We start from the raw sequence: 14,116 nt of genomic DNA on the forward strand, positions 1-14,116 counted from the left end.
TTAGTAGTGTAGTATATATATGTATATATATATATATATATATATATATATATATATATATATATATATATATATATATATATATACATACACATCATTTTCCCACACATCAAACTATGCCTAATTATCCACTAGCTCCAAGTAGTGCTTATATAAATCATGATCAGTGCTCTACTCTGTTTAACAAATGAGAAGCATACATACATGCATACATACATATTAAATTCCAGTCCCCCCAGTGATAGGAGCATGTTTTCCTGACAGACCATTGCCTGTGTAAGTACTAGTTTAAGATGTCTTAACTCTGCTGTATATGGTAGATAAATAGATATTATTGTTCATTTAAACCATTAATAAGTTCTTTAAACAATATATAACAACTTCCCAGATCCACCTACTGCAAATCTACATCCAATGGAAATCCTGCAAACATCACAATCACCACACTCCTTCAGCCCATTGCCCTATAAATAGCTCCTGCAACTACACTAAAGCCCTTTTTTGTTAACTCAGTATGTTTGTCCTCCATTATGCATGGCCACCAAATTACACTCCTGTTCTTTCATTCATATTCAACATTTGACAAAATAAATAAGCCTGTTGACATTCCAGAAAATGTTTCCCTTGCACTAGCTTAATTCCATCCCGTCCTCTCCACTAAGACTTTCCTATTTATTGTCTTCATTCTTATTCCTGTTTCTTCTCCCTTCCCTCCCACCACATGAATCTTCTAGTTAAAAGTTGCAAACTATAATCTCCCCACATTGCAGCCACTCTAGAAGAAATAAGAAGAAATATGAACATGTCTAAGGAAAAGGAAGTCTGGGAAAGTGCAGGGAAAGCTGCAGGCTCAAGTGAGGTCACAGCAGTTATGATCACGTTGTTGGGTGAGACTGAGGAGAAATTGCTCTTGAGGGTACTTATGGCAAAATGGAGAGAGGCATATCCCAGATGACTATAGAATAAGCATGCTATTGCCAGTGTATAAGTATAAAGAGGACATCCACAACTGTAGACAGTACAGAGGTATTGAACTCCTGTCACACTGTGAGAAAGTTCTGGACAGGGTGAGTGATTAATGATTATACAGAGTAGTGGCAAGCAACATGGGAAATGAGCAGCTCAGATTCACATTAGGATGCAACACGTATGATGTTTGCAGTAAGACAGATAGAAATGAGGAAAGAGTCCAACTGGGCATTCCTACACTTGTAGAAAGTGTATGACAAGGTCCCACAAAAGCTGATTTGAGCAGTTCTGGAGTGGTTGGTTCAAAGTCCCAGAAACATTGGTAGAATTAGTGAAGATAATGTACTCTTTGACTCAATTTCGAACAGTGTTTGATCTCACCAAGGGGTTCCCAGTGGAAGTGGGTGTACATTAGGGTTCAGCTCTGCGCCCACTGCTGTTCATACAAGTTATGGACTACACTAGTAAATATGTAAGAAGGGACAGAACACTGAAGCTGCTGTATGCAGACAATGTGACATTACAGGCAGACTCTAAAGAAGACCTTTAGCAAAGGACAGGGGAATGAAATGCAAAACTGAAGGTACATAGGTTGAAATGAGTACAGATAAGACAATTGTAATGGCAGTAAACGGGGAAATCAGAAGAAACTGAGAACTGAGATAGACAGGAAAATACTGGAAAAGGTTAACAGCTTCAGGTATCTGGGAGAGTTTATTGAGGAGAAAGGAAATCTTAATGAGGAAGTCATAGCTAGAATCAGAGGGGCTGCAGCCAACTGGCACAGAGTTTCACAGGTAGTGTATGAAAGCAGAATGCCAAAGAAGCTGAAAAGTAAGGTGTACAAAACAGTGGTGCAACCTGCATTACTGAATGGTACTGAAACCTGGGCAGTAAATGCAGAGCAGTTGAGGCATAATAATAATAATACCTATTTGTTAACCAAGTAAACTCACTGGACATACAATCCCTTTTTAGGGATGACTTGGGAACAATGACTGATTAAGTGACTTTCTCAAGGTTACATGGACTGATGAAAGTGAAGTTTACCACAGGAACTACAGCTTGCAACCTTAACCTCTCTGCCAATCTGTCAGGCATAATGCTAGAGGTGATGGAGATGAAGTGCCTGAAATGGGTAGTAGGATGCACACTGAATAAATAAAAAAATGAGGACATCAGAGCAGAAGCCCAAGTAGATCCATTTGCAGAGAAGGTCAAAGAGAACACATTATGGTGGTTTGGGCACAGGTACAGAAAAACATAAGACAATTTGGTAAAGAAAATTTGGGACAGATAGGAACTAGGCAGGAGGAAACAAGGACATCCATCAAAGAGATGGCTGGACTGTGTGAGGGAAGACCTGTGACAGTCAGGCATGACTGTTGAAGAAGGTAAGAGGTTGGTATTGAATCAAGAGTGATGTGACAGTTGATATGACACCCTGACCACTTGCAGAAAATGGGAAAATGGAGGTTGATGATGATGGTGATGAAAATTTCAGCCCCTTCTATAGATCAACCTTTTTCCACCAAACACTGCTTTTACACAGACTGAAATCATTTACTAAATCTTGTCCTGCTCTTGCTTTCATTAAGCTATTTTATCAATATCCTCTGCTTCCAGTCCTAATTTCATCCTAATTCCAATTTTGTGGAAACTATAAATTGGAAAATAAAATACACATTAAAAATACATAGAAACCCCACTCTGGAATTTCTAAAGTTGGGGTCTCTACACCTTCTTCATCAACATCCTTCAGTCTCCAGTGAAGCTGTCCTGGAGACTGCCGGGGACTCGGCAGCTGGCATTGAGACAGGTGCAGGACATGGTAGAAACCACTGTAGCACATCCAGTGACACAATTGACATGGCATAAAGCGTGAGCACAAATGGAAAGAAAGAGAACAACAAAAGGCAATAAAATTAAAAAGATGGCAGCAATAAATTAAAAACAAAGCAAAAGAAATGATCAGTAGGTTGTGTTGCATCAATTTACACTACAGTCCCTGAAATGGAAGAAATGCTATAAACTAATTGATGTCAACCATAGGTTATATACATGCCTGTGGCATGGTTCTATATCAGTTTGTTGAAGATTCACTTCAGCAAATCTGACTTATTCAACCCCAAACCACTAAATTTCACTTCTGTGAATGTTCATAGATTTAAGTAGGGAAAGGAAGCAGTTTTTATATTATAAGCACTTCGTGGATGATGTTTTTATTTTATGGAAAGGAACCAGTGAGTCTCTGAAAGATTTTGTATATTTTATAGAAAATCATAGCACGTTTTAAGTTTTCTTTACATTTTTCTGATCATACACCAGATTTTTTAGATGTTAATCTAACTATTAGGAATGGCTCTATCGAGACGTCATTATATCAGAAGGATTGTAGGAGAAATGATTTTCTTCACTGTTCTAGCATGCATCCTAATTATATTTATAAGAATGTACTCGAGTCAATTTTCTGATCATACACCAGATTTTTTAGATGTTAATCTAACTATTAGGAATGGCTCTATCGAGACGTCATTATATCAGAAGGATTGTAGGAGAAATGATTTTCTTCACTGTTCTAGCATGCATCCTAATTATATTTATAAGAATGTACTCGAGTCAATTTTTGAGGATATTCAGTTTACATAATAACGAACGTGCTTATTTGGAAGCAAATGGGAATTTAACATTGGATTTTATGAACAGAGATTATAGGCAGCATGAACTTGACAGGTCATTAGAAGAAGTCCGCACTTTCCGTTCCACCAGTGGTAAACCGTATTTTTGTAGATGTACATCCACTGAACCTAATGTTAAGGTTTCTAATGGAAGAAATTAAATGGATCACTGGTTTACAAGCTGATAAACCATCAGGGATTAATGTTAGTATACCTTTAAAGCCAGCCCTGAAAAAAATGGACGTTACGTCATTGAGCACATTGTTATCCTTATTCCATTGGTTCTTAGTTATTTAAAGGTACCCGCCTTTTAATTCTTATTAGATCTGATGAAGTGCAAATTGTGCAAAGCACTTATCTTTCCTTTTTATTTTGTTTTCTTTTGTATTTATATGCTTTTAACTTGCATACATTAAAGTTTATGCCATCAGCTTCTCTAACATCTCATCTTTATTTAATTGTAGCAATGTATACACTACCAAATTCAGAGTCCTCCCCATCTACAACAAACCCTATACTTTATATAGGTTCCCTTCTAAAACCTACTACTTCTCACACTTTATAAATCATCTCTTGTTACTATCTCGAAGTGATAACTTACACCCAAATCCAGGCCCTCCCATCTCTCCCAATAACAGCCATACCTTAGCTCCCTCCACTAAGACACCTACTTCCTATCGAAACCTATTTATAATGACAATCAATACACACAGTATTTGTAGCAAAATTACAGAATTTCATGCCTGACTCTTTCAATATACCCCTGAAATCATTGCTATTACAGAAACAAGGCTAAAGCCACATGTATCAGACACTAAAATAGTTCCAACTGGTTACAATAGCCTATGTAAAGATAGACTCTAAAAGAAAGGGGGGTGGGGCTTTAATCTATCATAACTCCTTAACCATTACATCCTTTCCTAAACATGTCCCAAACTTTGGCAACATGGACATTTTATTAGCATTATTACAAATAAATCATAATAAACACTTATGCATAGCAGCACTATATGTTCCCCCAGGCCAAATCATCCCTATTCTTGAAGATTTTCTATCTTGGACAACCTATAACATATCTCATAATACTGTCATTCTAGGGGATACTAACATTACCTGGCAAAATTTAATCTTAAACTCCCCAGCTAACACAGTTATACACAGCTTGTCACATGCCCTACACGAATACTAAACAAGCAACCAGAATCCTGGATCCTAGTCTCAGATCCACACAAATATTCCAGCACTAGTACCTTTCCTGATATTCTAACCACCGTTTACCAGCTTTTCCACACTGAACCCCTACTCAGGTACCCAAACCCCACTCATGTAGAACATCTAGAAACTTAACCAACTTCAACCAAATAACCTTCAGTAACACCCTCAAAGCTCAGAATTGGACCCCACTAAAAACATTACCCTTAGAAGATGCTATAAACTATTTGAATAAGGTCTTCCTTGATACCCTAAATACTTCAGCCACTATTCAGTACAAAAGAACAAAACTTACCCATGCTCCTTGGCTTACAAAACCAACAAAACAAATACTTCTTTCCAGAGATGATCCTGGAATAAATGGCGTAAAAACAAAAAACAAGCAAATGAAATTAACTTCAAACAACTTCATAACAAAGCCAAGAAATGAGTTAAAATGATAAAAAAACTATTTTTCACAACAAGTATCTAGTCAAAGAAATAACCCCTAAACATTTTAGAAATCAGTCTCTTCTCTTCTTAATCTAGGAACCACACAAAACAAACTACAATCATGTTATCATAAAATCACAAGATTTGTCTCTGGCCTACCAAACCACACACACCACTACCAAGCCATTAAGGAATTGAAATGGTTTGAATTCCCCACTGCCTTCATTACACTCAACTAACACTTACACATGAACTAGTATGCAACCCAGAAAAGTGCCCTTCACTTCATTCCATCCTACAATCATTCATCCCCTCCCGGAATCTTTGGTCTATTAATAAGCAGCTTCTAAGCATATCCAAACCCTATAAGAGAGCTGGACAAAGCTTGTACTCCCACTCCATACCAAAATTATGGAATTCCCTTTTCCTATTATACAACTTGATTACATAAAAACCTTAAATTTTTGCCCTCAAAAGCCACTTTCTTAACAATCAAATCCGTCCTTGTGCCCAGAACTATAGACCACCATAAACAAATTCTTAGATTTTTCTTACTAGTATGACTCTTTTCACCTTCAAGTAATAATTAATGAATCCTCTGAATGTCTTTAACTTTTCTACATCAGTCAAGGTATGTCAGTCGCTGTCTTGCCTCTACAATTCATTATTAGGCTTAATCCTACACTTCCCATATACTGAAGTGCATAAATAAACTGTTTATTACGAATGTGTCTACTGTCTTTTTTCCCGCCATATTATGAATGCCATTAACAATGCTGTATGTGTACTACTAAAACTTAAGCAGATTGTATAAAACTTTCTACTCTGTATATTACTAATCTCTAGGAAACTGTATAAAATTTTAGTACACTGCTTTTATTGTAAATATTATCTTGTTGTAAAAAATTTTGTACTGTAACTGGAGCTTTTCTCCCCAGGCCTGATCCAGTCAGTTTTTCCAGTCAGCAAATGTCAATCAATCAATCAATCAACAAATAAATAATTGCCCTAGCAAGACAATGCAGGCATCCATGTAGTACTCAGCACCCTCATAAGAATGCAGAAAAATGTTTATGTCCCTGCTGGACCATATGGGAACCCTTCTAAAATCAGTCATTCCAAAAACCATACCCACTTGCCAGGTTTAAATTAGGAGGGATATGGAAGCTGAAAATGTGTTGATACACATCATGGATGTCACATGATGTGCTTGCTAGGCTGAAATGGGGCATGTTTTTGTCAATTGCTGCTTGTCCAGCTGACAATAGCACAAAGACATTATCACTGAGAGCCACATTCAACAAGCATGTGGTATTACATTTTCTCCACTGCTGGAGATTTCCCCCCGGCAAAAAAATCTTTTTTTGTGTGCGTGCATTGAAAGTGGCATTCAGAAATTTCTTTTAGCTGTTTTGTCCATTAGACAAACATTCTTGAATAAATAATCACAAATCCATTGAAACTAGCAGGGAAATGGAAGCATAATTGCATTGCTACATACTGCAGATGTCATATGACATGCATTTTTAAGTAGCACGGCAGTACAATGCAGTCCGATGACAAAGTTTAGTAGCAATATTGCAGCAGAGATGCACACTGTGGGGGAGTGGGGAAATTAGTTTCTGTAAATATGGCAGCATGTCTCTGTTAATGGTTATAATGGATTTTGACTTGACAACATGCCACAAAGCATGGTACTGATGTGCCATTGCTCCCCTCTCATTTAATCTATGAATAACAGCAGGGCCATAGAAGTTGTAGATGTGCAGGTGTAAGGAAGCTATCCAGGCATGTGCAGAATGTATAGTGGCCAACTATTCATGTTCCCTATTAGACAAAGGCCCTGTAGTGAACTGTGGGGCTACCAATGTGCTGCACTAAGTATGCAGTTCAAAAACATTTTTTCTGAATTGCTTCATTAGCATAATCACTGTAGTACAAACCTCATAAGGTGAAAAAGTGTTCTTCAATTGTTGTAGTAAGGGCACATATTCTACAGTATGTGAGGATGCAGAATACATATATGTGCCTCAGCAGGGGAAGGTTGTTTAACAACATACCTCTCAAACCACTGTTTGCAGGACACAAGTTTCTCTGTCTTCCATCACCATTTTGTTGTGAATGTAGTATATAGAAGGCATGTCACTCATTATAGATTCATAGGTTAGTACTAAGCTAACTGCCCTTCTGGGCCATTTTAAGCCTAGCCAATTACCCATGTAAGTTTCAAAGCCTGTACCTTGTGTCTGTAAGGCAAAACCTTAACCATTATGCCAACCTCCCACCCAATGTGTATGTCCTTGTACATAGTCTGCACTAATTCTATCAGTGTTTCTGGGACTTTTGTACATTCCAGGACCACCCAAATCAGCTTTTTCATACTTCCTTCAAGTCTGGGAATGCTCATTTGGACTCCGTCCTCATCTGTAGGCCTTTCTCCACTATCTGTCTCACTGACAACATTGGATTGACCATGCTACTTCCTGATCTGAATAAAAACTGTGCATCCCCTATCTTACTTTCTGTTAATTTGTCTATCAGTCATCCTTTTTTGCACTTTCTTGAAGTATGACAAGAGTTTGCTACCTCTATACTGAATGCAGTTGAGAATGTGTAAGGTAAGGAAGAAAAGCCAACTACATCACAGAACTGGATGTGAGATGATATAACAAAGGACAAGGTAGGAAAATTACAATCTCCTGCATCACCATACATGCTTAGGCTTCAGTTATATCCACAATAATCTATGAATAACAACAAATTTAATCTATGCATAACAGCAAATTGGTTGAGCTCCACATATAAATTGCACAAATACAAGAAAGTATAGACACATTTATCATGGGGTGGTGGAGTGGTACAGATGTACGGATATCCTTGTGGACCAGGAATGCCCTTGATGCCAAAGTGGTATACAGTTTTGTGTCCTGGAAGTAATCATAGGTATATAACCCCCATGAACATGAACATTTATGTCATCAGCTAGAGAAGTTTTCTCTGGCAGAGACAGTACCTATATGCACATGGATGGCACATATTGAACACATGTCTGACAGGGCTTTCTGTAAGTGTATATGGCTGGACATAATAACTGATGTCAATGCCATGAGTGGCCAAAATAGACTGACACAACAGGTCTGACAGAGGGTCATGATGTCATGATTCTGTGTGCCTGAGTAAAGGTTCCAGCTATTACATAGGCAATGATGGTCACAGGTGGTGCCACCAATACACATCATTCAACAACATGGAAGATGTCCTGTTGTCCCGCTCAGGTGACAGTAAGTGGACACTATTCCCTGTTGGAGGCCTGGATAAGAGGGTTAAACTTGGTGCAAGACTATTTATCTCTGTTAGATATGCAAATCACCAGGTTGGTACTACCTTACAGTCGTGGAACAGTGTTGTAGTACACCACTGACTTGAGCATTCTTATGCCAAACACCACAAAATTCTCCATACAGGCAGATCTTGGATGCAGCCATAGCATTATTCTCCTATGTGTATGCTTGTCTTTATTCTTTGTATGATCTGTTCTGTGCAGTGCTGGTGCAGCAATGGAGTGTCAGACTGTCACATAATGATATTTGTACACACAGGGGTTTATCACTCAGCATTCAAAGGTGCAATGGTTATGGGCTTAGCCACAATGGAGTAGGGAATGGTTAATGTTAGTGCATTAGCAGAGTCTGAAGATGATGGCAGCTTCAGCATGGCACAGTCTGAAGACACAGTGCCATTGTCAGAAAAAGTTGATGTGGAGGGCACACTCCCATCCACATCCACTGATACATCTGTGATACCTATGGAAGCTTTCCCATTCTCTCCACTGGATATCAAAGAACATGCCATGGCTGGTAGCCCAAGACAATGTATACTATTGTCAGATATTCATGCACATTCATTGGGCAGTAGCACCACCACAAAACATGATGACAGCATGAAGGAGTGGCATGCCTGAGAAGGCTGGTACCATGTCACCAGCGGGCATGCTTGTTCCAGAATCCTACATGCCATATCACTCAATATGCAAAGCAGGTTGTCATACAGTAACAGCAGCAGTTTCACTTCTTCATGCAGGCCACAAATCCCACTCAGCATCTCTGCCATGATAAGCCTTGCGGCTGTTTGTGCCTGGATTACTGACCCACACATCTGATGATTGATGCTAACTTTGAAATCCAAATCAGGGAACGTCCTGTAGTCGTGGCAATGATAGCCACCTACATATCTCTGTCCTATGGGGAGTATATTTACCTCAGAGTCATGAGACTCATTGATGCTGCCTGTAGCAGTGACTCCTGTGTAATATGGGTGGGGTTAACATGGCAGGACATCCAGTTATAAACACAGGTGTTAATGGAGGTTCAGCCTGTTACTCCAATGTCGTTCCATATGAGGTGATACAAGCATGCCCTCCAGTATTAACACTACTGGCAGTGCCTCTGGTCATCATCATGTGAGATGTGTATGGTGCCATCATCAACAGCCATAGGTGCTCTGATGACATCAGGCATGTGCCACCTCTTGTGCTGAACCACCGACTAGTGAAACATGTAAAAGTAATGATAACATACCTATAGCAGTGCTAGAACACATGCATCTCTCTTTGCAACCTGTGGTACACATACTGATACATGCCAATTATGTGAAGTTGCATAGGGGCACATACATAAATATGTTGTACAGAAAGTCACAGTTACAACCTCAATATACCTGAATAACAGGTATGCAGGTGTTCTGCAGAATAAAAGCTTAATATATGTAGGTCATTGTAAACCAAGAATGGAACATTCATTCCCTACAGATTCTTGGGCAGTCATCATATTGATGCTCCTGTGCTTCAACTATACTAGTGTCTATCTATGACCTCCCCATAGCACTGACATCCTACAGCACCCCTTGTGATACCTGGCCCCAGAAAGCCTTGCTGACAAGGACAGGCATGCCATGTGTGTATGGGTTATCCATTCATTAACTCCTCTCTCCTGTGAAGTGAACTCTCCCAGCCATTGCCATTCTCTTTATGCAATAACAAGATGTGTACACCAGTTTACACCTGTGAGTCAGTGTGTGCGTGTGTGTGTGTGCGTGTGTGTGTGTGTGTGTGTGTGTGTGTGTGTGTGTGTGTGTGTGTGTGTGTGTGTGTGTGTGTGTGTGTGTGTGTGTACACAACAATGTTCTTGCAGACCTATGTGCATCAGCAATGTCCCTCTGCCTTCATATTGTGTCCAAATACCTGTCTCCTAATGTGCTGCCACCATTCACATCATGTAACATACTGACAGAAGCAATGGACATGTTGCCACTGTCCACCTTCTTATAGCACTGATCTGACAGCAAATGATGCAAACTTTGGACCTGGAGGGCTTATTGGCAGCTTCTGTTGCCATGTCTCAGGGGAGGGGGGCAAAGCTTCATCCTCCTCTGTGAGTGACCTAGATGGTTCTGTCTGGATCACCTGGCATCAGGCACTGCAGCTGGTCATGTCTGTGGAGATGGCAGTAGAATTTATGCACTGGGACTCTGGAGAATCTTCTTGTGTAACAGATATGGATTGCACAACCTACAGGCCCTGCCTTTAGGGACAACAGAGGCAAAGCCTTCCTATAATATCAGCCATTAATGCGACTAATATCTGGGTGGGCTCTACACTGGGCTGGTCAGACAGAGTTTCAGTATCCTGCCCAAACCCTCATTATGATGTTTTCCTTTCTTGTGTGTCACTTTGCATACCCTTTTTGTAGCCCAGTCCTCCCCAGCATCAATTGTCCTCACTCAGTCTCTTTCCCTTCACTCTTCCTCATCTTTTGAAACCATGTCTCCAGTGTTAGTATCTAGCTGTGATTTATGTTTATGTGTAACTAGTACCTTCTATATTCTTTCTTTCCTTTCTATACATCTTCTTTATTACCATCCTCCTTAACCATTCTACTTTAAAATGAAAAATTGGCACCTGTCACAAAAATATGCTTTTCTTCCATCCTTTCCATCTTTTTTTTGGGGGGGGGGTCCTTGCATGTGTTCCTCTGTTTGCTCTTTCCCCATTTCTGGCTTTCCCTTATTCCCCCTTTCCTCCCCATCTGCATGATGAATTGAATTGGCACTTTACTGTGCTGGCCCTCTGTGGCTTGCCCACAATGACTGCATTGGACCTATGTGGGGTTTCTCTGAGCATGTCATCATATATAGCCTGGGGCAAACCTCATCACTGTATTTGTCACATACATCGCCTGACTGTCTATATCGTGGCAATTTCTCTATTACTCACTAGCATGACTGCTGCCATTAATGTAGCTGTAATAATTTACTATGTAGCCCTTTCCCCAGATTGTCAGCATTATGCGGTCCTAAGACATTACTAAGCAGCCATGGGCTGCATTGTGCTAAAACATCTTTTATTATTAGTGCAGGACTTCAGCATGTTAAATCTTTATAAATACCCTCCACTGTTTTTTTTAAATATTGAAACCAGCTATCTATTGATACTTATATCAAAAACAAAAACATTCCCAACTGACTTTATACACAGTTATTTCTCTCAAACATGTTTATCAAAACTGGAACAATTGAAACAGCATGACTTCTCTTTCCAACATTTTGTGGCATGCTTTACAGTCTTATTTCACCAATGCCTGCTTTATCCTTTATTATTCTCATTAGCTGGAACTAAATGGACTACCAGTCCAGGTGACAAGGACAGTGAAAGAGGCTCACATATCCTTGTATCTAACCCTTACACCTGCCTGTCTAAATACTGCAGCCAAGGAAACCACTTGTTTATAAACTTCTGCCTATTCCTCTGTACCATCGTCTGCTTCTCATCTTTTCTCAAGTCATAAAAATATTAATTATCTGTCTTGTGATGCATCTTGAAAATTGTGGTGCCTTTTAATATATTTCTTGCTAGCAACATTATTATCCATGATAGACAGACAGCATGTAATAAAAGCTTTCCTTCTTCTCCTATTCCCAAAAAGAAGAGCTTAGAACTAAGACTGATATTTACCAAAGTCACTTAATAATCTTAGTACATCTATAGTAAAATCTGTCAGCAATAAACATGCTTAAAATGAATTTCCAGTCTCCCTTGAGTCATTTGTGCATCACCAGTGTAATTCATCTGCTATCAGAAATATCTCTAGATCTCTACCTGTGTTTACAAATACCTGTGGTGACATTTCAAGCAGAGATTTTAAGCCTTCTGGAGCTTTTCATGACACTCGGCATTTAATACACATAGAGCAAAATCCCCTAGTCTCTCTCTCACAATCAACAATTTTTCCTACTCCTTCTATAAATCTTAAAGCCACTGCCTACATCAAAATATGTAATGCTTAAAACACCCATGATATAATTTTCCCTACTGACTGTATGTCCTAGATGTGCCCCTATTTTCCACTGTATCTATTAGGGACACTACTTATGCCTATGGTAACCCAATTAGTCTCACAAATGCTGTTTCCATAATGCTCCAATTGCATTCTCTGTGAGACAAAATGCCCCTGTGCCTCATCCTAGGAAAGAAGTTCACCACTCTAAATAATCTGCCCCCAATAATGTTGCTATTGCCCCCTCCCTCTCTATACTCAAAACACAGCATCATCTGTCTTTCTTCCCCAGCTGGTAATATATCTTGGCACTATGCTCTAAGATTCATGTTCAAAAATATCATTTGCAATTCCTGTGTAAGTTTTCCCATTGATAGCTAGTCAACTGTTTTTTGCTACACACTCCAGAAAATTCCAATGAATGGAAATGTTTCCCTCAAGATCTCCTTCCATTTTGTTTCATATGCACATGCTTGGCATCTAACCTACAAGGTAAACTTCATACTCTCCTGTTTTTCTTTATATCTCAGACTTCCAGGCCACTTTCCTCCTTGGACTGTAATGCCTTTTTCCATGACACCCTTAGTATATCTCAGTGCAGAGGAATTCTGTCATGAAGTTCTTCACTTTTACTAACTGATAAAGGCCTATCCTAGATAGAACATAAGTAGCAAAACCTGCCATTGCAGCAGCCAGTATCTCTGATCCAATTCCAAGACCATAATTTTCCATTTTAAAGTCTATTTCTGATTTACCAGATGCTTCATCATAAGACATCAATACTGACTCTTAAAGCCATGCAATACCAATATCCCTAAATATCTCAGTCAGTTTAGGATACTGGTTAATCATTTCCTGGCCACTGGAACAAAGTTAACCCTAAAGCATCCATCTTGTCCACATAATCTCCCAAAATTTTGCAGTATGTCAAAAAAGTACTTGACAATGAATTTGTGGATTTTCAAATGTTAACAGTATACACACATTACGGTTGTTCGTAATATACATAGTTTAAAGTATTTAGTGTTTTGTAGTGTTAAAATTCTGTTGTTTGAGTCTTTTTTCATTTTCATTGTGATTGTTTTATCTTAACTTGTAATAAAAACTTGTTCAAATAAAAGAGATTAGGGGAAAAAAGTATAATTCTCAAGTGCATCATTCCCCAGTTATTCTTATTTATTTATTTATTTATTTTACATTTGTTAACTGGGAAATTCCGAATGGACCAGGTCCATTTTCAGCGGCGGCCCTGGAGAAAAGCTCCGGCATCAAGTTATACAAATACAGTACATCCAGCATTATACACAAAACAGGTTTTATCATGTATGCTGAGCATAGTAATATAACGACAAGAAATTAATAAAACACTCCAGGTAAAAGAATATAAAGAACATAGGTAAAAAGACAATGTCAGTTACAGTACATCCATCATAATACACAAAACAGGTTTTATCATGATTGCTGAGCATAGTAATATAACAACATGAAATTAAT

This window comes from Protopterus annectens, chromosome 11.part0 (genome assembly GCF_019279795.1).
Source record: "Protopterus annectens isolate FY-2018-M chromosome 11.part0, PAN1.0, whole genome shotgun sequence".
Lineage (NCBI taxonomy): Eukaryota > Metazoa > Chordata > Ceratodontiformes > Protopteridae > Protopterus > Protopterus annectens.